General features: G+C 41.5%; 1 long non-coding RNA gene across 1 annotated transcript; it reads right to left on the reverse strand.

Moving 5' to 3' along the window:
* Positions 1–998: 998 nt before the first annotated feature.
* On the reverse strand, positions 999–11,789 carry LOC148147416 (uncharacterized). Its single transcript, XR_015759895.1, has 3 exons — positions 11,667–11,789; positions 5,275–5,355; positions 999–1,615 (listed from the first exon to the last, which is right to left on the reverse strand). It is a non-coding gene; the product is annotated as an uncharacterized LOC148147416 (long non-coding RNA).
* Between the last annotated feature and the right edge of the window lie 12 nt (positions 11,790–11,801).

Here is an 11,801-nt window from a genome sequence, read left to right on the forward strand (position 1 = left end):
TCAGAACCACACTCTCGACTAATGTTAATGTTGCTCTGTGCAGTTGCAACCTTGTATACCTCAGTCTGTCTAAGCACCGCATGATCTGCCTGTAGTACTCGCCATTAGAAGCTTCGGTACATGTGACTACATTAAATCAAATCAAATTGAATAAAGTCAGTTTGAAACTGAAAAGGCTTAGTCCAAGACTGGTCCTGTTTGTGTTAAAAAGGCCAAATGTACGAGCAGAAAAGCTGAGCTAGTTGAAGTGAATTTGGATTTTAGGCGACAGGACTACTTTGTGGAGAATCATTTGCCATTATATGTAGTTCTAGAGTCATACAGCACACTTAAAGTCCCTTCAGTCCAACTAGCCATGCTGAACATAATCCCAAAGTAATCTAGGCCCACCTGCCTGCTGTTGGTCCATATCCCTCCAAATCTTTCCTATTCGTGCACTTATCTAAGTGTCTTTAAAGTGTTGGAACTCTGCCTGCATCCATCACTTCCTCAGGAAGGTCATTCCACAAGTGAATCACCTTCTGTGTAAAACAAATTGCCCTTCATATCTTTTTTTTAGATCTCTCTTCTGTCATTTTAAAAATATGCCCCCTTGTCTTGAACTGCACCATTCTTGGGAAAAGACCCCTACCATGAACTCCATCCATACCTCTCATGATTTTATAAACCACTGGAAGGTCACCTGTGAACCTTCTACACTCCAATTGAAAACATGCCATTGTATCCAGCCTTTCATTATAACTCAAAACTTCCATACCCAGGAACATCCTGGTAAATCTCTTCTGAACCCACTCTATCTTAATATTATCCTTCCCAAAATATTCAGAATAAATTCATTATTACCATGAACAAAAATTTCAAGGAGACAACCCTGTATCAATGCTTTGTTAAATAATTCACAAGAGTTTCAATCTTTCGGTAATAATGATATAATTGCACAAATGTGACTGGCAGGTGAGAAGACAGGTCAGAATAATAACAGCAGTCTTAAACCTCAATAAGGTCAAATAAAGCAGACCATGTGATGAAGCTGGCTATAAATAAATTAACAGCGAGCAAGAGTTTATGTCGGCATACAAAAGGAAAGCAATGGAAGTAAAATGACTATTCATCCTCTCAGAGATGACAGTGGGACGTAATAGAATATAATAAGGAATTGGTGGATACAATAAAGAAATGTTGTGCTTTTCTCCTCACTGTAGATGATAGAAATGATTACAGCAATACCTGTGAAGAGAGGAACTTGGTTATAGTATAATCACTTGAATAAAACAGCTATTTATTGCCACTTTATGAAAACATAGTGATATATGTATAAGTCATCACAATTTGGTGCCATTTTTATTACACAAATTATAAAAAGAAATAATGGAGACAAAGTTAGAATAAAGTTCATCTTTTGTACTCTCCATAGCAATCTGGGTTGTTGGAGTAGCTAAAGGATGCCACCACTGAAGCTGCCCCAGAGGCCTCCAAAGCAAGGATTTCTGGAATGGAGCCATTGGAATTACTAAGGAATAATCCAATGGATTTCATCCCAGGATGTTAAGAGATAGATAGATGACTTCGTATTCATTTCCCATAATTCAATAGATTCTGCAGAGGTTCCATCAGACTGAAAAGTAACAAATATAAAAGCGCAGGATAATTAAAATGAGTTTTCAGTTCAATGAAAATAAATCATGTTTAACCACATTATTGTAATTCTTTGAAGAAAAGAAACGTGATGTAAGTAAAGCAGATATCACGTTTGGATTTCTATACTGGCATTTGACAAGGTTTCACAGAAAAGGAAATCATGTCATAACAGGGAAACATACTCTGATGATAAGAGAACTGGCATGCTTGCAGCAAACAATGTACATAATTGGGCCTTATTCAGATTGGCTGAATGTGAGGAGTGAGATCCCACAGGATCTGTGTTGGCCTTTCTAAGATTTACAATCAGTATTGAAGTATCAGACTGGTGAATCAGAGGCATGGTAGTTATATTTGCAGAAGACATATAGATGTGTAGAATAGTAAATAAGGAATATGGCATAACAAGGATAAGGACCAACGTAAATATTTTAAGCGTCACAGAGTCATAGAGCTGTACAACACGGAAACAGACCCTTCGGTCCAGCCTGCCTGTGCTCGCCAGGCCTCCCAGCCAGAACTGTTCCCATTTACCTGCATTTAGCTCATATCACTTTAAACCGTACTTTATTCATGTTCCTGCCCAGATATCCTTTCAATATTCTCCTCTACCACCTCTCTGGCTGTTCATTCCACTTAAAAACCTCAAAAAGTTGCCCCTCAGATCAATTTTCAATCTTCCTCATTTCAGCTTAAAATTATGGTTTGTAGTTTTGAACTCCCAGGGGAAAAGACCTTTGCTATTCACCTTGTCAATGCCCTTCATGATTTTATAGACTGCTATAAGATCACCGCTTAACTTCCCCAGGGGAAAAAAAAACAGACTATCAAGCCTGCCCTCATAACTCAAACCGTCTAGTCTCACTAACATCCTTGTAAATCTTTTTGACACCCTTTCCAGTTTACTAATATCTTCCCTATATCAGTGAAACTAAAATTATACACAGTACTATAAAAGTGACCTCACCAATGTCCTGAACAGCCACAATATGATGACCCAACTCTTCCATTCTTCCTCTGACTGATAAAACCAAATGTCCCAAAAGCCTCCTTCACCACCCTGTCTGCCTGTGACACCACTTTCAAGAAACTGTGCACTTGAACCCCTCGGTCCCTCCACTTGACAACAGTCCCAGGGCTCTTCCATTAACTGTATAAGTCATGCTTAAGTTCATCTTACCAAAGCACACTACATCAGATCTATCTGAAATAAACTTCATCTGCCACTCCTCAGTTCATCAGCCCATTGATCAAGATCTCACTGGAGTCTTAGATAACCTTTTTCACTTTCCACCATGCCACCAATTGTGGTGTCATCCTCAAGGTTACTAACCATATTTCTTATATTCTCATCCAAATTATATACGTAAGTGACAAAGACAGTAGACTCAACACCTATCTCTGCAGAACATGACTGGTCACAGGCCTTCAGTCCAGAAAGAAAACAGTCCATCATCACCCTCTATCTCCTACCAACAACCAATGTTGTATCCAATTGGCAACATCTTCCTGGTCTGTGCTCGAAGTAGAGTTTGATTGCAAAACCTGCACATTGTCTTTCATCATCTGACTTGCTATTTTTTTTTTCGGAAGGGTCTGTTTATTTTAACACTTCGATCTTTTTGCCATTAGCCAAATTATGTTAACTTCTCTCACATTTAATTTAATCAGGCGTATGGATAATACTTGAGTTGGAAGAACAGCACCACCTCCTATTACTGCTCATATCCTGTCCACTAGAGCGCTTGTTCTGCCTTCATCTTCTATTTCTAAACCTTCAGACAATTTCTGAGCCAGGGATGGTGTAAAATTCAAAATGGTCCATCTCAAACTGACTTAAAAAAAACAGAAAACAACAAATGCTGGAGATCACAGTTTGTCAGACCACCTTGTTGGAGAGACAGCAAGCTAATGTTTCAACTCTAGATGTCTCTTCAATAGAACTTCTGATGATTTGAGCCCAGGTCCCTGGCGCTGTGAGGCAGCAGTACTAACCACTGAACCACCGTGCTGCCTTATTTATTTTCCTTATTTATTAATCCCTGATGACTATTTCCCCACCTTCTAGCTACTCCTGGCTGTCGCTCCAAGGAAGTGCCCTGTGAAGACTGATCTCTTTTAACTCGTCATGCAATGCGAACATACCTTTTATCAATACATCTTTTGTGGCACGTTATACACAGGGAAACTTGGTTGATAGCATGCCAAAGAGTTGCAAAACTATTGAAGTGCCACTCATAACACTTTAGGCTGAATTAGCTTATCTGCCCCAATTGGGAATGGAGGTAATTGGAATGGGCCTGAAAATACAGGCACCGGCCATTGTGTCAAATTCAGGATTCCTCTTCCAATGGCAGTAATGTAAACCTGGGTGAGAAGGGGAGTGGGGTAGTGATACTGTTCTCCTCACTGAATACAAATAAAGTATTTAAAATTAAAAGGTTAAATGAAGGTAGATGTTGAAAATCTGAAAAGAAAAGAAAGGTCTGAAGAGGTTCAGCAGGTCCGGCAGCATCTGTGGAGACAGAAACAGAGTTGATGTTCTGAGTCTGGGATGACTTCTTTAAAATGCAAAACTGAAACACAAGTGCACAATATTGCAGATTCAATTTTAATAATAACGGAAACAGATTTTTACACATAATGCCTCTTATGGAGTACTGTGTCTGGTTGTGCTCACCCTGTTATAGGAAAGGATTCAGAAGAGATCTACTAGGATGTTGCCAGGAACATCCTGGTTTGTATTATAAAGTGAGGTTGGACAGGCTGGCATTTTTTTTTCTCTGGAGAACAGCAGGTTGAGAGGTGACCATTTGGATGTTTTGAAAATAATGAGAGGCATAGATGGGGTGACTTGTAGGTGTCTTTTGTCTAGATTAGAGTGGTGCTCGAAAAGCACAGCAGGTCAAGCAGCATTTGATGATCAGCAAAATCAATGTTTTGGGCAAAACACTTCATCAGGAATGAGGGCTTTTGCCCGAAATGTTGATTTTTCCTGCACCTCGAATGCTGCCCGACCTGCTGTACATTTCTGGCACCATTCTAATCTAGACTCTGATCTCCAGCATCTGCAGTCCTCACTTTCACCAGGTCGGTGTCTTTTCTCTTGTGTGGGGAATTTCAAGATTAGCGGTATATTTTTAAGATGAGAGGAGTAAGATTTAAAACAGACATGAACGGCAATGTTTTTACACAGAGAGTGTGTGAAATGAATTTCCAGAAAAGTGATAGATGTGGGCACATGTAAATGACATTGAGGTAAGTACCTGTACATGAATAAGAAATGTTTGGTGGGATATGAGCCAAGTGCAGGCAGGTGGGACGAGTCTAGATTGAGCATGGATTGGTTAGACCAAAACATCTGTTTCCGTGCTGCTTTACTCAATGACTCTGTGTCTGTATGACGTACTGATGATGACCCTTCACTGTCTGAAGGAAAATCATCAAAGTATTCAAAACACAGTATTCTTCATTGTAGATGCTAGTATTTAACAGGCAGCTGTTTTATCATTTCATAGAATGCATATTTCAACTGTGTTAGCAAGTGGACTAAGACATTCATGTATCTGATCTATTGCAGACATTTATTAACAGTAAAAACAAATGATGAAAATATTCAAGTGTTTGAGGGATTACCCTTTCATGCCTTTCTCTCCTCAGGCCTCCTCTTTCAGTGAGTCTGTATCCAGCGTGTAAAGGATGCTTATTTCTCCCCTGCTGTAAAAGGAATAAATAAATAAAGCTAATTCAACATTTCTAAGATTTTAATTTTCACTTATATCATTGCCCTTCGAAGCTATGAAGGTACATTTTTCCACACCATCCTACATTTCCTAATGTAAGTAAAACATGTTTAAGATTTTTATTCACATTGCCAGCAGTGTTTCTAGTTTAAGGGATTATGAGAAGACATCTTCAGCACATTTCTGATATCTCTGTCAGTCCTCGGATTATTTTTCTGTATTGTTCTGTCGTTGTATTCTACATTATTGGTCAGCTCTTTGATTGTCTAAGATTGTGTTTCCACTTTGTAAATAGACTTCTTGCTACTTCTGGGTCAACAAAGACTCTGTGTTGCATTGCAAACTTTGATCTTTAATGCTTCTGACTGATATGATCTCCTTTTACCAAAAAAAATACATTTGCCACTTTTATTACAAAGTATTTTCTCATGATTTCGCAGTGCAGCCAGTCACACCTACATCTAGAATATCAGTTGCTGTTTAGATGTTTTTGGTTCACTACATTATGTGTAAATTATCTACATGGAAAATAGAACAGTACAGCACAGTACAGGCCCTTTGGTCCTCAATGTTGTGCCAACCTTTTATCCTAATCTAAGATTAAACTAACCTACATATCCTTCATTTTACCATCATCAATGTGCCTATCCAAGAGTTGCTTAAATGACCCTAATATATCTGACTCTACTACCACTGCCGGCAATGCATTCCACGCACCCACCACTCTCTGTGTAAAGAACCTACCTCTGACATCTCCCCTAAAGCTTCGTCCAATCACCTTAAAATTATGCCCCCTCATGATAGCCATTTCCATTCTGGGAAAAAGACTCTGGCCATCCACTCTACCTATGCCTCTCATCATCTTGTGCACCTCTGTCAAGTTACCTCGCATCCTTCTTCCCTCCAATGAGCAAAGCCCTAGCTTCCTCAACCTTTCTTTGTAAGGCATGCCTTCCAGTCCAGACAGCATTCTGTAAATCTCCTCTGCATCCTCTCTAAAGCTTCCTCATATTTCCTATAATGAGACGACCTAAACTGAACATAATATGAAGCCTGACTAGTAAAACCGAAATGAACTTTCTCATGTTACCCAAACACAGTTAACTATTCATGATTAGACGTGACAGACTATAAATTGTAAATTCAACAGCCTATTGTGAAAGAATGGCAATGGGAGTATGACCGAGGGAGCTGTGATTGAGGAATGTATAGGAAGGTCGGCAGCAAGAGACAGAGACCATCAATAGCCCAGAGAGGAGAGTGATTTGAGCGACATGAAGTTCGAAGACACAAAGTGACAGCAATAAACACTGAGGGAACGAAGGGCAGATTATTAATTTGAGGGAAATGAGGTTGTGTGGGGTATCGAAGACTGTGTGATAACAGTGATCTAAATAGAGTTTGCACAGATAACAAACTTTTAAATGTTGGAGGATATCGGGATGGCAGAAGTTGAATGAAAGCTTTACCTTTTTAATTGTGTCACATCTGTACTCCAAGACTTCTGTGTAATTTAGGTTCTGGTTTGTTTAAAAGGGTAGAGAAGACCTTGGCTTGAACAGAGATGATGCCTTATGTCGTGGCAGAATGAGATTTCAGATATTAACGAAGAGAGATGCATGTTATTTGTGACAGCAACTTGCACATAAATAACTTGGAAGTGTGGCATGAGCAGACTCTTGAGCTCAGCAATGGTTCTGCGAAATTAGGTTGTAAGCAACCAGCTCCATATGGGATAAAACAGAAGGTGCTCATAAAACTCAGCAGGATGAGCAGCATCTGCAGAGGGAGAATCAGAATTAGTGTTTTGGGTCTGACAGGAAAGAAGCATTGGTCTTGGAGAGTGTCCAGAGGAAGTTCATGAAAATGATCCCAGGAATGAAATGGTTAACACATGAGGAATGTTTGAGGACTCTGGGACTATACTCAATGGAGTTCAGAAGGATGAGGGGGGATCGGATTGAAATACTGAATGGCCTGGACAAAGTGAACATTGGAAAAATGTTTCGATTGGCAGGATAGACGAGGAACTGAAGGCACAGACATTGAGTGAAGAGAAGACCTTTTAGAATAGAGACGAAGAGAAGCTTCTTTAACCAGAGAGTGGGGAATTTGTGGAATTCATTGCCACAGAAGGTATGTGTAGGCTATGACGTTAAGTACATTCAAAACAGAGATCTTGATTGCCAAGGGGATCAATGGTTATGGGAAGAAAGCGGGAAAACGGTGTTGAAAAACCTATCAGTCATGATTGAATGTAAGAGCAGACTGGACAGGCCAAATGGCCTAATTTCTGCTCCTGTGTCTTATGGTCTTATGGACTCTTCTGCAGGAACGTTTGATATAATCCTGGGCTAGACTCTGTTTGGAATGGAAAAAAGCATTCTCCCAGTACTGTCAACTGTCCTTAGCACGCAGAGAGGTGTATGAAAATTAAATCACCACAGGCATAACACCCATCGGCAGACAGACGCATACAAGTGGAAGTATCTACCTGTTAAACGATCTGAATAAACGGGGGAAAGATCCATGCACTGATATAAAAGACATACAGAAAACAAACATAGTATACATGCACGAGACTTGTACAGGCAGGCACAATTAAATCAAGGACAAAAATACACACACATAAAAGCTTATTGTGGACGACACATTAAACGAACATGAACAGGTTGTATATTCATCAATGTAAAAAGGACGTATTAGTTTGGAAGTTCAGCGAAATAATAGCTTTTGTACATCCGGAACACCATCTCCCAAACACTCACAGGACTATCACTCAGCTCATGGCAGCACCATAACCAATTCAGCTCTCACCCGTTAGCTAGGATCACTATAAACAATTCACGAACATTGTATCAACTAATCATCAGAAACTCTACGACCCAGCCTGGAGAAGGACCTTCACACCTTGATGAACAAGATTATCATATACTCAGTGGCACCTTCAGGTAATTGCTAATGGGATCATTCAGTCACCAGCAGCATTCTGTTGATCAACACACAATTGAACAGTGATGCTGAGAACAGTATATTTTAAGCAGCGAGTGTTTCAGATTGATAATGAGCTCTTTCGTGAATACCTGAAGCACCTGAAGCAGATAACCAGTCTCTGGTGGTCACGCACAAGCATCAGTCATGGTGTCAGGTCATCAGCACTAGTTTCACCCAGGCGTCAGCACTAACATTGACCAGCACTAACATTTAATAAGTAGCATTATTAAACCAGTAGAAGAGAGACAATCAACGCCACGCCAGAGTTCAGTTTACAGCAAAAAAGCTTTGCAGTTCGACAGAACAGATAGTACTGAGCAGACTTACAGATTTTTCATCAGTGCAACCTGAGCTTATCCTCCCATGCACGACACCCCAGCTTCAATGACACCCATCATCACCCAGTCGCCATCGGAAATACCAAGCTCTCAGCCACATTCTGTTACAGCCAGAAGCATTAATCACTTACCAGCAGGAAGTCTGAACTATCACAGAGAGCATCCATTTTCCAGCAAAGTAGAACCTATGGTCACACCCAATCAGAAACAATATCCAGCCACTAGCCAACAGCATCGCCCAGATGCCAGCATGGGTAAGATCATAAACATCAGCCACACTTCGTCATTCATCAGGAATGGGAGGGTGGCCAAGGGGCTGCGAGATAAATAGGAGGGGGTTGGGATGAAGGGAAAGGTAGCTGGAATGTGTTAGGAAGATGAAGGTCTGGCATGATGGTGATAGGTTAGAAAGGAGGGTGGACAAGTAGGACAGTTCAAGAGGGCAGTGCCAAGTTGGAAGGTTGGATCTGTGATAAGGTAGGGGAAATGAACAAACTGGTGAAATCTACATGATTCCCATATGGTTGGACGGTCACAAGGTGGAAGATGAGGCATTCGTCATCCTGCATCGTGCACCTAGAGTTTGGCTAGAGGGATCTCCCACCGACAGTCTCCAACCTCATTGTTTGGGATCCCTGCACTGTTCAGTTCTACCTCCTACCTAAAATTCACAAACCTGATTGCCCCCGTTGACCCATTGTCTCAGCTTGCTCCTGCCCACCGAACTTATCTCTACATACCTTGACACTGTTCTATCCCCCTTTGGTCCAGGATCTCCCCACATATGTTCGGGACATCATCCATGCACTCCACCTCCTCCATAACTTTTATTTCCATGGCCTCGAATGCCTTATCTTCATCATGGTTATTCAGTCCCCATACACACCTACCTGCCATGGCGAAGGCCTCCAAGCTCTTCATATCTTCCTCTCCTGCTGATCCAACCAGTACTCTTCCACTGACACACTCATCCGATTGGTTGAACTGATCCTCACCCTCAGCAATTTCTCCTTCGAATCCCCCCACTTCATCCAGACAAAAAGGGCAGCCATGGTAACTTGCATGTGCCCCAGCTATGCCTGCTCTTCATCGGGTACAGGCACAGTCCATTTTCAGCAGCTACACTAGCTTCATTCTCCATCTTTCCCACCACTACATCAATGACTGTATCAGCACAACCTAATGCAACCACGAGGAGGTCAAACAGTTCATCAACTGCACAAAGACCTTCCACCCTGACTTCAAGTTCATCTCGGACAGCTCACACCCTTCCTGGACCTCTCTATTTCCATTTGTGGTGACAAACTCACATGAACATCTATTTCAAACCCTCTGACTCCCACAGCTGACTGGACAACACCTCCTCCCACCCTGCCTCCTGTAAAAATGCTATTCTTTACTCACAATTCCTGCGCCTCTGCTGCATCAGCTCCCAGGAGGACCAATTCAATCATAGAACATCTAAGATGGTCTCATTCTTCAAGGACTGCAATTTCCCCTCCCACGTGGTCAACAATAACATCCAGCACATTTCCTCCACTTTACACACCTCCATTCTTGAATGCCACCCTTCCAAATCGCAACAAGGACAGAATGCCCCTGGTCCTCACCTTCCACCTTACCAACCTGCGGACACAACGCATCATCCATCGCCATTTCCACCACCTACAAACAAATCCCACCACCAGGGTAAGATTTCCCTCCTCACCCCTATCTGGGGAGACCAGAGACCATTCCCTCCTTGACCCCAAGTCTCTCAGCCTTTCCTCATAAGACATTCCCACCTGACCAGACAGCATCCTAGTAAATCTCTGCTTCACCTTTTCCAATGCTTCCATAGCCTTCCTGTAATGGGGTGACCAGATCTGTACACAATATTCCAAGTGCGGCCTCACTGGCATTTGTATAGTTGCAACATGATATTACAGCTCCAGAACTCAATGCCTCTTCCAATAAAACCTAACACACTGCATGCCTTCTTAAGAGCACGATGAACCTGGATGGCAACTTTCAGGGATGTATGTATATGGTCTCCAAGATCCCTTAGCACATCCACACAACCAAGAATGTTTCCATTGACCCAGTATTCTGCCATCCTGTTATTCTTCTCAAAGTGAATCACCTCACATTTATCTCCATTGAGCTCCATTTGCCACCTCTCAGCCCAATTCTGCAATTTATCCAAGTCAATCTGCAACCTGCAACATTCTTCCACACTGTCCACCACTCCACCGACTTTAGTGTTATTTGCAAACTTACTAACCCATCCAACTGTGCCTGCATCCAAGTCACTTATAAAAATGAGAAACAGCACTGGTCCCAAAACAAATCCTTTGGCACACCACTAGTAACTGGATTCCAGGCTAAATATTTTTCATCAACCACCACTCACTGCATTTTTACAGAAAGCCAGTTTATAATCCAAACTGCTAAATTACTCTTAATCCCATGCCTCAGCATTTTCTCCAACAGCCTACCATGTGGAACCTTATCAAAGGCCTTTCTGAAGTCCATGTACACCACGGCAACTGCCCTACCCTCATCCACATGCTTGATCACCTTCTCAAAATACTCAATGAGGTTTGTGAGCCATGACCTTCCCTTGACAAATCCATGTTGACTATTGCAATCAAATAGTTGCTTGCACGTTGATTTAAAATCCAATCTCTCATAATCCTTTCCAAAACTTTTCCTGGAGCCGACGTAAGGCTTACTCATCTATAAACACCTAGGTCATCTCCACTGCCCTTCTTGAACACGGGGCACAACATTTGCAATCCTCCAGTCCTCTGATACTAAACTTGTCGGCAATGATGACTGAAAGATCAGGGCCAAAGGCTTGGCATTCTCCTTTTCTAGCTTCCCAGAGAATCCTTGGATAAATCCTATCTGACCTAGGGGACTTGTCTATTTTCACTCCTTCGAGAATTGATAACATCTCTTCCATACTTACCGCAATCCTTTCAAGTTTAATAGCCCGTATGTCATGCTTCTCCTCTACAATATTCTCATTTTCTAGAGTCCTGTTTAATGATCTTGATGGAACTTTCCAAAATGATACGATGTTGTCTTCTCACCCATTTGTGTT

The sequence above is a fragment of the Chiloscyllium plagiosum genome, unplaced genomic scaffold, assembly GCF_037043375.1.
Source record: "Chiloscyllium plagiosum isolate Xiang-an unplaced genomic scaffold, Cpla_swu_hap1 HiC_scaffold_17, whole genome shotgun sequence".
NCBI classification, from domain to species: Eukaryota; Metazoa; Chordata; class Chondrichthyes; order Orectolobiformes; family Hemiscylliidae; genus Chiloscyllium; species Chiloscyllium plagiosum.